Genomic DNA, 16,874 nt, shown 5'->3' with positions numbered 1-16,874 from the left:
TGTCCACACCCTCCTTATTCCACATTGGAATTCTAGAAGGATTCCTCTTGATTCCACACTCTTCCACACTCCTCCACATGCCTTCCACATGCTTGGCATGTGATTTTCCTTACATTATTGGAACACATAGACATGAAACCAACCTCTTTATATGACTCACTCTTCCTATTTTCTAAAAAACCCCATACACAAATAACTTTCTATTGAGAAACCATGCTCAACATCATGTGATCATATGTGCATAGCACTAACCTAATAGAGTGCTATAAAGGAAAGGGCTAGATGCCCTAACCCTAACCCTAAAAGGGTTTGTATATATTCTACATTTTCAACTAAATCTAGTGTACAGTTAGTCATTTTGGGGTGTGCTCTCTAGCTGTTCCCTCACCTCCACTCTTCTCCTCTCCCCTCTTCATATTTTGTCATGGTATCAGACATCCTTGCCTTCCATTGAGGCATTGTGATCCTTGAGAGCATGAAAGTGATTGAGAGATTGAGAGGTTCTCTAGTGTTCTTGTGAGAGTTCACTTCCATAGAGAAAAGTCATTGTGTTGAGAGAAAATTTTCGTCATTCTTGAGAGAATTCCGTTCTTTCTCATGAGTGTATGAGAGTTCATTTCATTCTAGTGATTGAGGGAGAGAGTCTCTACTCTCTGTGAGAAATAGAAAGAGAGAGAGAGAGAGAGAGAGAGAGAGAGAGAGAGAGAGAGAGAGAGAGATTGAAATCGTTAACTGTGAGAGTGAGATAGGGAGAGTCTATTATTTTGAGAGAGAAAGAGAGATCTAATCTCCGCAAAAATTTGGAGGTCGAGACCTTCATCTCAACAACTTCTACAGTGACTATCTAATGCACCAACAATCATCCTGTAGCCACCACCACGACATGAAGTGAGCAGTCCTACAATGATGTTGAGCCCTGTGAGCCCCTACAACTCATAATGCTTCTCCCAGCCAACCCAACAAGCCTTTCAATGTCTTCAACCACACAATGGTGACTCCTTCACATGGCTGGCAATAGCCCCATAGCGCCCTTCAAAGCTCAGCTTCTGTGACTCCTGTCGAGGTAGCTCCCAACAAACTGTGGCTCCCTCTCATGACTTGAGTGATACTATAGCCTCTGAGTCACCTCCTTCAATGAGCATCACCTCCACTCTGATTGATGTCCATCCTCCACAACTATCGAGCTACGTACCTTTAGCAACTGTCTGCAAAGTCTACCACCGATGCCATCATAAGCATATGATAGACTTGAATGGGACTTCATCATTCAGACTCTGGCTGATATGGGCCTTGGCCCCCTATTCATTTCTTATATCAAACTCCTTCTCACTAATGCTACAGCCAAGATTTGTGTTAATGGGTTCATGAGTCAACCCTTTGGTCTTAAAATGTCTATAAGATAGGGGTGCCGTATTGCTCCTCTACTTTTTGCAATTTCTGTAGACCCTTTGGGGTGGCTTCTATAGCATCACAACCAAGAAGGAAAGGTGAAAGGCATTGAGCTACCCTCTAGCAAACACCTTATATGCCAATAGGTTGTTGATGATACAAACTTAACCCTTAGGAATAAAACCCAGGATATCAAAGAGGCCATTACAAAAAATTTGGACTAAAAAAGGGGCCCATTTGGACTCAAAAAGGGGCCCTTTGGAGAATTACTAAAATATTAGAGGCTTGGATAAGGGAATATGGTATCATGAAGGAGATTATGCCATGTGGACTTCTCTATAACAGAGGCTCCCCAAATCTAGGGGAAATTTTAGTTTTTTTTCAAAATACCCCAAAAAACATCATTGGTGATTCACAATAAAAAATTATCTTTGGCAAGCCTGCCCTGACCATGTCAGGCCTCCTTGTTTTCCTCCCAAGGCAAACTATCCCCTAGCTAGAACTATGCTCACGTTTTCCATTTGGTTCAACCATTTGTCCCAAACTTTGACTTCCTAACCAGCTCTCCCCCTATTCTCTCTCTTCCAAAATGTTTCAAACATTCATTCCCACCACTTTCTAGTAGCTGGTTTCAAAATATCTTCTTTCCACTCTTGCTTAGTCATTCTCTCTCCTCTTTGCTCACGTTTTTCTTCCACATTTGAAAATCTCTCAGAGAAACTTCTGTCCAAGCTCTCTTCATCCCTCTTCTCTTCCATTCATTCTCTCTTAGAAACCAAAGTTACGACCTAAATTTGCTTGGGAGGAGTGAGAAAAACGGGTGTTCTCTCATTTTGTATTCTTTCCTCACCTTTTTGGAGTATAGAGAGTCACCTCCTAAAGTTGCGACCTAAATCTACTTGGAAGGAGTGAGAAAAGCAGGTGTTTTATCATTTTTGGCTCTTTCTCTTCCTTTTTGGAGTATAAAGAGTCAACTCCAGAAGAAGGAGCACATACTTTCTAGGTAATGAAGTGATTTTGCCTTGAAAGTTTTGCTTGTATTAAGTAGATACATTTTTCTATCACTTTGTCTATATGTTTGTTACAAGAGACAGGGAAGAGGAAGAGATTGAGGTAGATGATATGTAAAACCACAAGACAATTTTTGACATGTTTTTCTTCATTGGTATAGGAGGGATAGATAGATAGATACATAGATAGAGAGAGAGAGATTATTTCAAACTGCTATGTTGTTTTCTATTTGAGGGGATGAGTGAGGGAGAGAGAGACATAAAATAGTCATTTTTTTCTTCATTAGTATAGGAGGGATAGGGGGGAGAGAGAGAGAGAGAGAGAGAGAGAGAGAGAGAGACTTGCAAAGAAAGAGAAAGAGAGAATAGAAGACATAAATTTGGAGGTGTCTTTGGAAGTAGAAAGAGCTAATTTTAATCATATGGTACAGGGGTAGAAACTATGGAAGTAGAAAATGATAGACACAGAAGTAGTTTATAGTCTATTGTATTGAAGAATTTTAAGGATGAGCATGGGGAATGGATTCCTCAACTCTACAGGAAATATTCTTGGATCACAATGCAACCCACTAATCGTGGGTGCTACAAAGTGGGTCGGAAGGATGCAATGGACATCTCCAAACATTGGAAGGGAAGGATCTTAGATTTTGAAATGAAGTAACACAGTGACACAGGTATATATTCAACATGTCTTTAACCATACAAACATATATGTGTATCCGCGAATGTACGACTTCCATATTGTAGGCCCAATTGTAAGTTTTTCAAAGTGTACTAGTACTTCATTTGCTTTTTAGAGTATTTGCTTTTATTTGGGGACATTGACACTATTGTCTTATGCCTTGTATTTGTTTTACAGACTTATATCCATCTACTTTCTAAAGGTGGGAGCCTTCAGCATGCATAATTGGGGTTGCATGTCCTCCATGTTGAGATCTGGAGTCTTCAGTATGAAGGTCGCACACCATCAGAATTAAAAAAGGACGGGATCTTCTTCTATCACTCAATGTTGATTGTGCCAGATGAAGAAGGACAATATGGTAGATTAGAATCTCTTCCCTTGCCCTCTTTTGGTAGTCCAGAATGGCCACTTCCAAGCATGGAGATAAGTGAATCATATAGAAATAGAATGTTTAATGATGTGAGAATGCTATGAAGCCAACTACTGGTGGAAGAAGTGCTAGGTTGAGCTAGTTTGTTCCATTTCCATGCTTTATTGATTTCTTTGCAAGTTGTAGGCAATTAAGGAAAACAAAGATTACTTACACTTGCAAGAGCTTAGAAATGGATTGGCTATCTGAGCTATTTAACAATGGACAAACAACAAGAACATGTCATGCGTGGATGATTTTTTCATGTTAGTTTTAGTAAGAAGTGAAACTTTTATATGGGTGTCAAAGGTTTGAATTCCCTTATAAAAATAAATGTTTGAAACATTTGCCACAATTTGGAACTTTTATGCAAAAAACTGAAAATTTTGCTAGGATTTACAACTTTGACTTCAAAATTTAGAAGAAAATATCTAAAAGTATATTATGTTCTGTCAATATTGTGAAACTAAAAAAATTATCTCAATAAACTTTTGCCAAGATTTTATACCAATATATAAGTATAGCTTCGATAAAAACATCTATGATGTTACGCTGAAGTTTTAGTACAATGTCGATTGAACACTTCATATGTGACATTTCAGTGAGCAAGTCTTACAATTCTTGTTTGTATAAAAAATGATCAGGATACTATGTATTAACAGATCCCAAATTTTGTGGGTATTTCATTGGAAGCAAAATCTCTGCGTGACTTTCACATATAGAATGTTTAGATGGAAGAACCTTCAATGGGAAGCAATGGATGATGATCTGCATGATGAGACTCACAGTCTTATTATCAAGGTATCAATTTATCGGCAAGGACATCCTGATCTAATGTTGGAATTGGAAGATGAGTGGACCATGCAATTTATCAGGGAAGAATTGCAGTTGGCAACAGCAAGCCCTCCACAAGACTATTATTTTAGACTTGATAATCACAAACTTAGATATAGGGATGAGACAAGTATCCTTTATAATAATTGTTGCCCCCCCCCATACTCTAGAGATAGTAGAGATGATGGCAGGTATTTCATATGATATCCAGTTTCTTGGATCCTTAGTACTTCAACAATGCACTTCGCAATGAGGCATTGTTACATGTATGAACAAAAATCATATATAATACAAAGTGTTGTTTTATTTATTGTTAAGATTTTTAAAATTAAGTCTACACCTCTAGATGGATGGCTCTCTATGGTCTATGAATGATAAAGTGATAAATATTTATAGTTTTAAATTTGTCTGGGTATTTGTATATCTGTATTGTGCAAGAGAGAGAGTGTGTGAGAGAGATAGATAGCAATTAGAGCATGCAAGAGAGAGAGAGAGAGAGAGAGAGAGCAGTCAAGGACACAAAGGGAGGGAAAGAGACAGAGGGAGGGGGAGGGACACAAAGGGAGACAGAGAGAGTTAAGATTGCATTTATTCATTTGCACCTCTAAGTAAGGTCTTTAAGAGACTATGAGATTGAAAAAAAACCCAGATACAACTGATCCAAAGGGTGGATCTGCTAACAAAATACAAAAAGTGTATATGTAAAATTAATGTCCATGACAATGGAGACAGGGACAGAAAGAGGGAGATGGAGAGTGGGATAGAGAGAGAGAGAGAGGTAGAGAATGGGAAGAGAGAGAGAGAGAGTTAAGATTGCATTTATTCATTTGCAAAGGTACCTTTAAGTTGAGAAAGAGAAAAATAAGCAAGTTAATTAAGGTCTTTGAGAGACTATGAGATTGAAAAAAACCCCAAATACAACTGATCCAAAGGGTGGAGCGGCTAACAAAATACAAAATTTGTATATGTAAAATCAATTTCCATGACATAGATAGCTAAGGGCAACATGGCAACAAGATGATCATCGGGTGTCAGAGAGAGACACAGAGAGAGAGAGAGAGAGAGAGAGAGAGAGAGAGAGAGAGAGAGAGAGAGAGAGAGAGCAAATAGGGACACAAAGGGAGGGAAAGAGATATAGAGAGAGAGAGAGAGAGAGCAAGGGGGGGAGAGAGAGAGAGAGAGAGAGAGAGAGAGAGAGAGAGAGAAATGAGGGACACAAAGGAAGGGAAAGAAAGAAAGATATATTAACATCCTTGGAAGACCTTACGGGTCTATGAGAGAGAGAGAGAGAGAGAGAGAGAGAGAGAGAGAGAGACTTTCCAAAGAACAAACAATAAATATAAAAATATTGTAATTAAGAGCATTTTTAAGGGCAATGCCCATTTATAAAGTACACTTCTAAGGTCATTTTCACATTTTCAATTTCCCTCTCTTGAGTAACCTTGCATTTCACAGCCTCCTCTTTTGTCTTCCCAAGCATCCTCCTCATGGCTTCCCCTAGAGAGATGTTTGACTAGTGGAGTTCATCCATTGATTCCCATGCTCTACAAATGAGATTTATCCTATCTTCTGTAAGAGGCATTCCATCTTGAGTCACACTTGAGAGCTCTCCTTTCTGCTGATAATCCCTCTCTTCAATTTTTTGATAGACTTATCCATGGGCAATCTATTGTGATTGCTAACTCCCCTCACCAATGGGTTTCATTGGATATTTTGAGCTCTTTTGACCAGAGTGCTAACTTCAAGAAGACACTAGGTAGGGCCATGGATAATGTTGCTATCTCTATCTATGAGTATGCTATTCCCATCAAGGATGATTCATCTTCCCCACTTCATTTGATCGAGAGAGATGCAGCCCTTACCATTCTCCTTGCGACTAGCAAGTTTGATGAGGATGTTGGCGAGTAGCCCGAGGGTCCTGCATCCACAAGTGGTGGAGCAGGTCCATCAACAATTGGTGGAGGAGATGACCTAAACCTAGACCTAGAGCCTGAGGAGCATACTATTAGCCTAGCTGAGGAGCAAGTTGAAAGCGAGGTCATCTTATCTTCATATCCGACTCATGCATATCCTTTTATGATTTTAAACCCAAGACATCCTACCACTGCCACTTGCCCTTGCCACTCCATTTTTGGAAACAATTAGGGTTGTAATTTAGGAAAAAAATATTTTAAAAAATTCAAATTTGGGAGGCCACTGACACCCTAGCAACCATGTGCATCATTTTCAAGACAAAACCCCCCCTAAAAACCCTAAATCCAACATCATGTGACTAGAGCCTGCATGACATCGAATTTAGGGTTTTCAGGGGGGTTCTTCGCTTGAAAATGATGCACATGGTTGGTAGGGTGTCAGTGGCCTCCCAAATTTGATTTAGGGAATAAAAAATCAGGCGGAGGGTTTAGGGTGCAAAACCTAGCCAAATGTTATGAATTTAAACCCAGGACATCCTGCCATTGGCACTTGCCCTACCCTTCCCACTCCATTTGTGTAAACAATTAGGTTATGGTTTTTTCATAGATGAAAAATCATATCTTTAAGAAATTTGATTTGGGAGGCCACTGGGACCCTAGCAACCATGCCCATCAATTTTATGCCAAAAGAACCCCTGCAAGCCCAAAATCTGACATCATGCTACCAAAGCCTAGTTTCTACAGGGCTTGCAGGGGTTTTTCTAGCATAAAATTGATGGGCATGGTTGCTAGGGTCCTAGTGGCCTCCCAAATCAAATTTCTTAAAGATATGATTTTTCATCTATGAAAACCCTTATTCTTATTAATTCTTGAGAAATGATATTTTATTAATTTATATAATCTTTGGGTTTTGATGTAATATGCTGGTTGCAGGATATCTTATGGGTTGATGAGTATACCAGATGCAAGTGTGGAACTAGAGGGCCTTCTAGTGGAGGGATGGCATCGATCGGCCACTACATCAACAGAGTGGCTCAACACATTTTGGTGTTCCATCGACAATTATCGCCAAATGGAAAGATGAACATCATGCAGTTCAGGGTTCTCAGTTGGATGGTGAAGATGAGGCCCATCCGTCCTACTACCGATCGTTTTGTTCTTATTAGGCATAGTGTAGCTTTATTTTTGTTCTCGAACACATGATCCGGTCCGCTACATAGTATCATAGCTATTGCAGGGCTAGCTGGCATTACAGATCCCCAGGCTATAGAGAACGAAATTGTACAACCCTTTCTACTTCAGCAAGCAAAAAAGGGATTTGAGCCAAGCAGGAAGAAGCATAGACTAGAGTAGCTTATGCATTCAAACTTTGATGATCTTTGTGATACTATTCAATGTAAATAAAGAATACCATTTTCAAATTATTTTCTCTTCCTATTATAGAACATTGTTTCCTTTTCTATGTTAAGTAAAATTGAGTATTATTTCCTTTTGCATGTTCTATTGTGATTTGATGTTTATTATTTCATTTTGCTTTTGTATACATCATCAAAAACTATTTCGTAAAAGTAAATTGAGAGTGCATGTAAGTAAATTAATAGATTGCAAATACACTGAAAATAAATTTGAGATTGCACATACAAAGACAATTCTTAAAAATGCATTTTATTATATTGATGCCCGTAGGCAGAGTACAAGGTAGATGCCCATAGGCAGAGTACAGATAGATGCCCATAGGTAGAGTACAAGATAGATGCCCAAAGGCAGAGTACAAGGTGGAGCATACAAAATCCCTAAGTGCCCTTGGGCTTCCTAAGACATACAATAAATTGCATGTCTATGGTGGTCACTGTGACCCTTTTCCTATGTATGGCAGCCATCTAGGTGTCATCCATGAGGTCTACTAAGTAGGTCTCAGCTACATGATGCAGGGAAAGCAAGGCATCTCTAGAAATATGCCAGGGAGCCTCCACAACTCCGCACCTATAAAACTGGGATGTTGGGCTAAGGTTGAGGTCCTGCATGACCTCGCATACCACCCTTGTGAAGCTGGCCATCAGGATGAGTACATCAATGGACTTATGAAACTTTTTGATCTCCTGAAGTGCCACTATCCCTAACTTGAATTTGTACTACCTCACTGAAGGAGGGCCTCTTTACCCTTGATGTGGAGGGCCTCTTCTTGGATGTTGAGGGCCTCTTTGACCTGCACTTGGAGCACCTCTCCCCCATAAGTATGGACCCTGATTGTCTATTCTTGCCTTGGTCCTTTGCTCTATCCTTCATTGTTCCTCTTCCACATGCTCCTCCTTCGTGCTCTCTGAGTCATCGATCTCTATCAAAGGATCTTCTTGTGCCTTCATCCCTCTTGCTCCCTGTCTGGCTTTTGGATTGGCAGTTTCTTCCTTCGACGAGGATCATCGGGGGGAGAGGGGGGGAGGCTATCACTCTGTCTCTGAGTTTGGAGGTGGGTCTGGCTATGCTAGTCTCCATGGTGCCTTGATCTTGGGCCTGGCCATGGGGGATGGAGAGAGTGTGCGAGAGAAAGGGTGAGGGTGCGAGAGATAGGGTGGAAATATTTGGGGCAAGTGGGAGGTGGTGTGGGAGTGGAGAGCTCTTTAAACAATGAAATGAAAATGAGGGCGCATTCTTTTATATAGGGCTCAAAACCCTAATTTTTAAAAATACTTGTTTTAATAAAAACCCTAAAAAAGTAAAATTAGTGCAATCTTGAGTAAATACTTATAATTAACATCCAATAACACAAAATTTATCATTTATACTGCAACTCATGTCCATTATACGTTGGCTTTACTGCAATTCACATAACTAAAATTACAAAGAAATTCTGAAACTTATGCATGGGCATCCACATTGGAAGAGTATACACCATTATTTTCATCTGTCTCCACCCGTATGCACCCTTGTCTATGACAGGTTGCATGCCACCTTGCATGATTCTTTCTTGCATTCGATGAGTTGTATATTCTTCTTCGACGTTCCACGTTAACATCTTGCACTGCATGGGACATTAAGGACTCTTTGAATGCTAGTGTTGTAGCTGCTCTTATTTTGATACGCCTGTACCACCATTGAACCAATTGAACCATTGGGCTTGACTTTAGTTCTACCACCCCCATGTTGGGTCGCTATATTATATGCACAACGTGCTTCCCAATGCAATCTTTCCATGCCCTGAGTGGACCACACTCCGATGCTTCCATAATTCCATGCCATGTATGGTGCATGAGTATAAAATGTGCTGCCAAATAGAAAAACAAATCAGTAAATATAGGACCATTCAATATGCACATCTCAATGTCCAAGTTAGAGATTACCTTGTACTATGTGAAGTGATTCTTTCCCCAAGCTATCTCCATATTTTGGCTAAAGTCATTCATAGCATTGATGAAACACTGTGTATCATCTTCTTCGAATCTTTTCTTTTGTAGTAAAGGTACCAAGCTATAAAGGGCTAACGACACTCGTGCCTTTTCGAGTCTTTTTTGTCCCTTCCCCCCCCGTTCACAACAGGCATTGTGAAACTTTCTCCATACATCAAACTCATTAGCGTGCTTGAGCTTGTCATTCTTCTTCTTGCAGAAAGGAATTTTAAAGCCTTGACACCACCAAAGCTGCCTATTTTTCTAGATCTTTTCTCATCTTTTGTAATCTTTACTTGCCCACAGTGTAGTCCCATATCTAAAAGAACCTTTTCAATTCTTGCAATCATCCTCTCACTCTCTTGTTGGGGCTTCAAGCTATATGCATCAATGATGTACAAATGCACCAACTTTTCAATTATTCTTACAATAGCATGAAGCGCACAAATGTGTCCTCGCTCAAGAGGAATTTCAAGAATTAGGCTATATGATGGATCTTTCCCTGGAGCATCCCTATCTGGCGCCATAGTTTGATCCATCTCTGCAAGTTCAAAGGCCCATTGCTTTTGATTCCTTTTACCACCCTTTGTAGGTACTCTCGTTTGCATTCCTCCATAGGCATATCATAAAACTTCACCATGGCTTTCAGAACTCTTTGAACATCCATCACAAAGATATTGTTGACTATCAATTCCAATCTTTAGTCTCTCCAGCCTTTGTTTTCAAACTTGTTAGTGTACTACATACATGCTGGGGCTCACCGACTAAATCAAGTTCGCCCAAATTGAGTGCATGCCTAGCCTTATCAACATCAGTCAGTTTAGGAAGCGAGGCTTTAACTTTTGCTCCCACAGAAAGACATGATGTTTTTAAGCTCTTAAATATGAGCCATTATGCCCTTGTACTTATCCCTGTAGTATCACAAACTCCCTGTGCACTAGTTGCATTGAAATGCTCCACAACTTTGTTCATTGACTCAGATGTTCTCTGATTTTAGACTTGAATTTTGGATGTTGTATAATAGACTCCAATATTTTTTTTGTAAACACTTCACCCATAGCACCATAGTGTTCATCATGGATAGACATGGGTTCTGAAATACTCGTACAAGCTCTCACTCGACGCTTCCAATGACCACTTTTCTTGGATATTTCATCCATTGGATGCAATTTCCTCTTACATAATCTTAGACCCATTGGGGTATCCTTCATGAATGACAATGTTTTTTCTAACTTCTTGATCTCATCCTTCAGAGCTGTGTTTTGCATTTGTAAGTGAATTGCATTTATAGGGCTCTCTGCTAATTGAGCATTTAATGTTTGAACCTTTACCTGTTGTAATTCCTAATTTTTCTTCTCTATGCCATCATATGCAGACATTTGAACACTTGTAGCTTGCATAGATGCTCCCAAATGTTGATTCCAAGCCTCCAACATTGCGATCCTTTTGTCTCTTTCATTAAGCAAAGATTGATATGTTAGATATCAATGCTTCACTCTTGTGTAACTATGCGGGAACCAGCTAACTCTACTTGTAAGCCCCCCATATGAGGAGAAGGCATTTGAGTAGCTCGGTTATCCGGTAGGTCCTGGTTTGGACATCAGATGGGAGCCATGTGTGGCCTGATGGCTGGACGGAGTTGGCACACTGCCAACTAGGCTACATGCAAGTGTGGGAAGGCATCCCATGACTGACCGCACTGAGGGTAGACGGAGCATTTCTCGAGGCAGCCCACTCTCGGGTTACGAGGCCCGTTTGGAGTCCCAGATGGTCCCGGATGGCTGTGGGCCGAACGGATTCCGTAGGTCAGTTGCAATATTTTATGCCACGGCTCTATTTTGGGACCGACCCCCAGTCGACCATTTTGGGCAGACTGGGTCGGTCACCCAATTGGGTCCAACCGACTATGACTAGTGGCTATATAAGAGCAAGCCTGTGAAGCCCATTTCATCACTGGCTACAGCAACCCTGATTCCTTAGCATCCAGCCTCGGTCTTCTACTATTTCTAGCACGCCATCAAATCTTCTCTCATAGGAGCGTACGGTTGGGAGGTAGCGCCATCTATTGTATCGGTTCTACAGTAATCAAATTTTGGATTCTCCATACTATCTATTTTCTCTCTTGTGTAGAGATCCTATTATCTATTGAGCACAGACGTTGTATTGTTTTCTTACATGGTATCAAAGCCTGGACTCTAGCAAGAAGATTTGGTAGTGTGTTTCTGTTTGTGAGCAGATTGTGAGAGATGGCCCAGCCTGCAAGACTACGTATCCCACCATTCGACGAAAGTGGAAAGTTGGACGGCTCTAACTATCCACTCTGGAAGTTCAAGATGAAGACCATCCTAAGCGCATATGAGCTTTGGGACACTGCTATTGGGGTGGACGTGAGGCCGGTTGCGAGATCGAATCCAGCCAATACAATCCAGCCAATACAGGACAACAGATAGTACCAACTGCGGATGAGATTCTCGTGTGGACAAGAAGAAATGCAAATGCAATGTGTTCTATTATCTGCAGTGTAAGTCATTCCATCATGGCGTTAATTGAACATATCACCATAGCGGCATGGACGGTCTTGAAAAATCAATATGAGACCATGAATCAGACGCGGATTCAGAACTTGGAGACTCAACTCGCGAACGAGAAATTGTCTGAGTCTGAAGCAGCAGAGAAGTTCATCACCAGGGTGAAGAATCTGCACGATTAGATGACTGTGATTGGCATCCCCATTACTAGTGAGAATCTAGCATGAAGGTGCATACAGATTTTCCCACCAAAGTATGACAGTCTTGTTATGGCATTGAATACGCAAAACAAAAATCCGCCCCTCAACTTTGAGGATTTCAACGCGATGCTTCTGGAGGAGGAGATGCGTCAAAAGACAAGGACTGGAGAAGATTCAGCTTTCTGGACCAGATCAAAGAAAGGTAACAGTAAGGACTCTAGTAACCTTCTTTTGATGATAAAAAGAGAAAGAAGAAGATCAAGTGCTTCTATTACAACAAGGCAGGGCACAAGCAGAATGAGTGCCGGAAGAAGATTGCAGATGAGAAGAATGGAGTAAAGAAAGAGTCCAGCAACAATGCACAAGCAGTACTAGTAGAGCTGTTCATAGTAATTGAGGAGATTTGCACGGAGGTAGTTCATGTACCTGTAGATGAACCGTGGATTATTGACAGTGGTGCATCATGCCACATGACCAGTCAGAAGGATTGGTATACCTCTCTACAGCTGGTAGGGAATGACATCCTGGTAGCAGTCGGCAATGATGCAAAATGTCTAGTAAAAGGAAAAGGTAAGATTGCTCTCAAGTCAGATGGAGTTGTAAAATAGTTGTTTGATGTTCTTTATGTGCCAGATATCAAGAGGAACTTGTTGTCCATTTCTACGATCACAGATCGGGACCTCAAAGTTCAAATCGATAAGAATGGTGCACAGATCCTGGATCATCAAGGGAAGGTCATTGGTAAAGGTACACGGTGCAACAACATCTACGAACTGTCAACTTTCAGTGCTCAAGCCGATGTGAAGAACACTAAGTTGTGGCATGAGAGGTTTGGTCATCTAAACCTTAGTTCTTTGAAGGAGATGCATAAAAGTGGAATGATTGCAAACCTACCAAAAATTTCAGATCTGCCCGATGTATGTGAAGCTTGCATGATGGGCAAGTAGCATCAGTAGCCCTTTCCTAAAGAGGCCAGTAGGGCAAAGGCTCCTCTAGAGCTCATTCACATAGAGCTCTGTGGAAAGATGGAGATGAAAGCTTTGGGTGGTTCTTACTACTTCATGACGCTGATCGATGACTACAGTAGAAGGATATGGATATACTTCCTGAAGACTAAAGACAAGGCTTTTAGTAAGTTTAAGGAATGGCATGTAATGGTCGAGAAAGAATCGGGGAGGAAGGTGAAGAAATTGAGATCAAACAGAGGTGGAGAGTTCACATCAACTAAATTTGAAAGTTACTGCAAAAGTCACAGGATCAAGAGGTAGAAACCCCTGCCACATACATCACAACAAAATGGAGTAGCAGAATAGAAGATGCACGTCATCTATGAAATGGGCTGGAGTATGATGAAAGGGAAAGATTTGCCAAAGTCTTTTTGGGCTGAAGCATGTAACATGGCAGTTTACATTCTCAATCATAGCTACACGAAGGTTGTGAATGGGATGACTCCACTGTAGGCTTTTTTTGGTAAGAAACCTTCAGCTGCACATTTCAGAGTTTTTAGATGTGATTGTTTTGTGCATGTCCTTGATGCTACCAAGACCAAATGGGAACCAAAGTAGATATCACTGCTCCACTCTCGTGTAACTACAGCTAACTCTACTTGTAAGCCCCCCATATGAGGAGAAGGCATTTGAGTAGCTCGGTTATCCAGTAGGTCCTGGTTTGGACACCAGATGGGGGCCATGTGTGGCTTGATGGCTGGACGGAGTTGGCACACTGCCAACTAGGCTACATGCAAGTGCAGGAAGGCATCCCATGACTGACCGCACTGAGGGTAGATGGGGCATTTCTCGGGGCAGCCCACTCTCAGGTTGCGGGGCCCGTTTGGAGTCCCAGATGATTCGGATGGCTATGGGGTGAATGGATAACCTTAGGTCAATTGCAATATTTTATGCCATGATTCTATCGTGTGGTCGGTGGCCTATTTTGGGACCGACCCCCAGTCGACCGTTTTGGGTGGAGTGGGTCGGTCACCCAATTGGGTCCAACTGACTATGACTAGTGGCTATATAAGAGCAAGCCCGTGAAGCCCATTTCATCACTGGCTATAGCAACCGTAATTCCTTAGCATCCAGCCTCCGTCTTCTACTGTTTCCAGCATGCCATTGAAGCTTCTCTCACAGGAGTGCATGGTTGGGAGGCAATGCCATCTATTGTATCGGTTCTATAGTAATCAAATTTTTGATTCTCCATACTATCTGTTTTCTCTCTTGTGTATGAGATCCTGTTATCTATTGAGCACAGACGTTGTATTGTTTTCTTACATGATATTGGCTGTGAAGGTTACTTGCTGAATGACCAATCAACCTTCGACAATATCCTAATAAACCATTCTCACCCTTTCATAGGAACTTTATTAAGCTGGTCAATCCATGGAATTGAGGAGTCTGATAAGTTTGTGGATCTACTGGATATATTTTCCCTTCTAACCACAAATCCATATGTGCTTTTCCTTGATTTCGAAGAGCTACTAAATCACTTTCACTTGCTAAGGAGGAATCATTCCTCTTTAAAAATGGTGTATTCTTTGCATCTATTTAAAAATGGGCTAAACCCCCAACCCAACCCGGGGTTTACGTTAAGCTAGGAGGTTCAAACAGACAGCCAACTATGGACTACTAGCCTACCGACGATGAGGTAGTTTTTGTGGCATGTGCAATGTTGTTTTAATGCCTTGTTTATATCCACCTTTTTTAAATTCCGAGTGGCTTGCATGATTTCATGCACTTTCCACCTAATATAATATAACATTGACATCAACAAATAATATACAAACATGACATGTTTCAAAAAAGTATCAAACCAAGCAAAAATGAAAACCCAATTGCATGCAAAATCTAACAATTAAAATCTACAAATTAACAAAAGGATTTACTTATCATCAAACACTATTAAACTATGTGAATGAACAATACCTCATAGGGATCTTTGAAGAGAAAACGTAATCAAACTTGTCCTCCTCAATGGTCCCTCTTGTAATCCAGGATGCTGAAATTGATGAATTTTTCTCCAATACTAATTATATGCTTCCAAACAACTTCAAATCTATTTCAAACCATCTTTTGTAAAAAACCTCAATAGTAAGAGTGTATCTTTTAAAACAAAAAAATATTTCTTCCTCTTTAAATCATGTATTAAAAGAAAACAACAAAATTACCAAAACAAACTATAAATTAACTCCTTCTGCAAAGTTGCATCATAAAATGTCATTATTTCCATTATATTGCATTGTTCTAACGGTTTTCTCACCTGAATCTCCATGCAAGTTGCTCTCATAGACCCTGATTTGAGTTGAAAACTAAAAACATTCTAAAACTACATGAATGAACAGTACCTGATTCTTGGAGCAAGGTTAAGAAAAATCTGATCATACTTGTCCCTCCGAGTGGTCCCAAATGTGTTCTAGGATTGATGAAGTTGATGATTCTTACTTCAAAACAAATTATATGCTCCCAAACATCTCAAAATCTATTTCAAGCAATATTATGTAGAAAACCATTGATACTAAGAGTGAAAAAGACTCATTTCTCATGGAATTTCTTACAAAATAAACAAAATTTTCAACATTTTCAAATCATGAAATAAAACAAAACAACACAACTACACAAAATGATTTACATCATTAATAAACAAATCTTGTCATAATCATTGTGTTGCATTGTTCCAAAGATTATCTCACCTGAACCTCCATACAAGCTGTCTGGATGGAACCCAAACCTTCACAAATGGTTTGAAGTCATGCGCCCTTAGAGATCGCAGTAGGGAAGCAGGTCCCTCCCTCAACTGTAAAGAAGGAGCCAGTGTCACCCTGTGAAGCTCAGGTGCTGCCACAGATGACTCTGATAGCTTTGGAGATTCAGAGAGCTTCAACTACTTTGACTACTTCAATGATGATGACACAGATGATACAGATGACTCTTATGTTCCTCTCTTTTGATTCTGTTGCTACTACTATGACAACTCCAGAAGCTCTCAAGCTTATGAGTATTTCTAAAAAATGTTTTGATAAAGAAACTTTTCCCATGGGGACTGGCTCTTCTATGCTAAAGAACTTGTAATGTAAGTATTTATGATGATGATATAATATAACATAACTTTTTTTTTTGCCCAAAAAAAAAAAAACACTTTTCAACCACCGTACAGGTTTAGTACACTTTTCAACCACCGTACTGGTTTAGTACAATTTTAACTACCGGGATGGTTTAGGACAGTCACAATTTAATTCACTGGGATGGTTTACAATAGGTGTAGGACAATCAACCACCGGGAGGTTTAGGATGTTGGGGTAAAGGGCAGTGTGCCCACCCACTTGTATAGTGCCCATGTATACTCATATATATATGATAGAGGAATAAGCTAGAGTAGCTTTTGCTCCACCACTTTTGGTGTCTCCTATCCCTTTGTGTGTGCTCTCCTCTCCCACAACTGGTATCAGAGCCAAGGAGAGCTTGGTGAGACCTTGGTGAGAGCTTGGTGAGTGTGGCCAACAAGGTTAGAGAGGAGCAGCCCGGTGGGAGCTT

The sequence above is a fragment of the Dipteris shenzhenensis genome, chromosome 2, assembly GCF_047967505.1.
Source record: "Dipteris shenzhenensis isolate YYH24624 ecotype China chromosome 2, Dip_SZ_1.0, whole genome shotgun sequence".
Classification (NCBI taxonomy): domain Eukaryota; kingdom Viridiplantae; phylum Streptophyta; class Polypodiopsida; order Gleicheniales; family Dipteridaceae; genus Dipteris; species Dipteris shenzhenensis.
The sequence above is the reverse complement of the archived record's forward strand: the minus strand, read 5'-3'. Positions refer to the sequence as shown.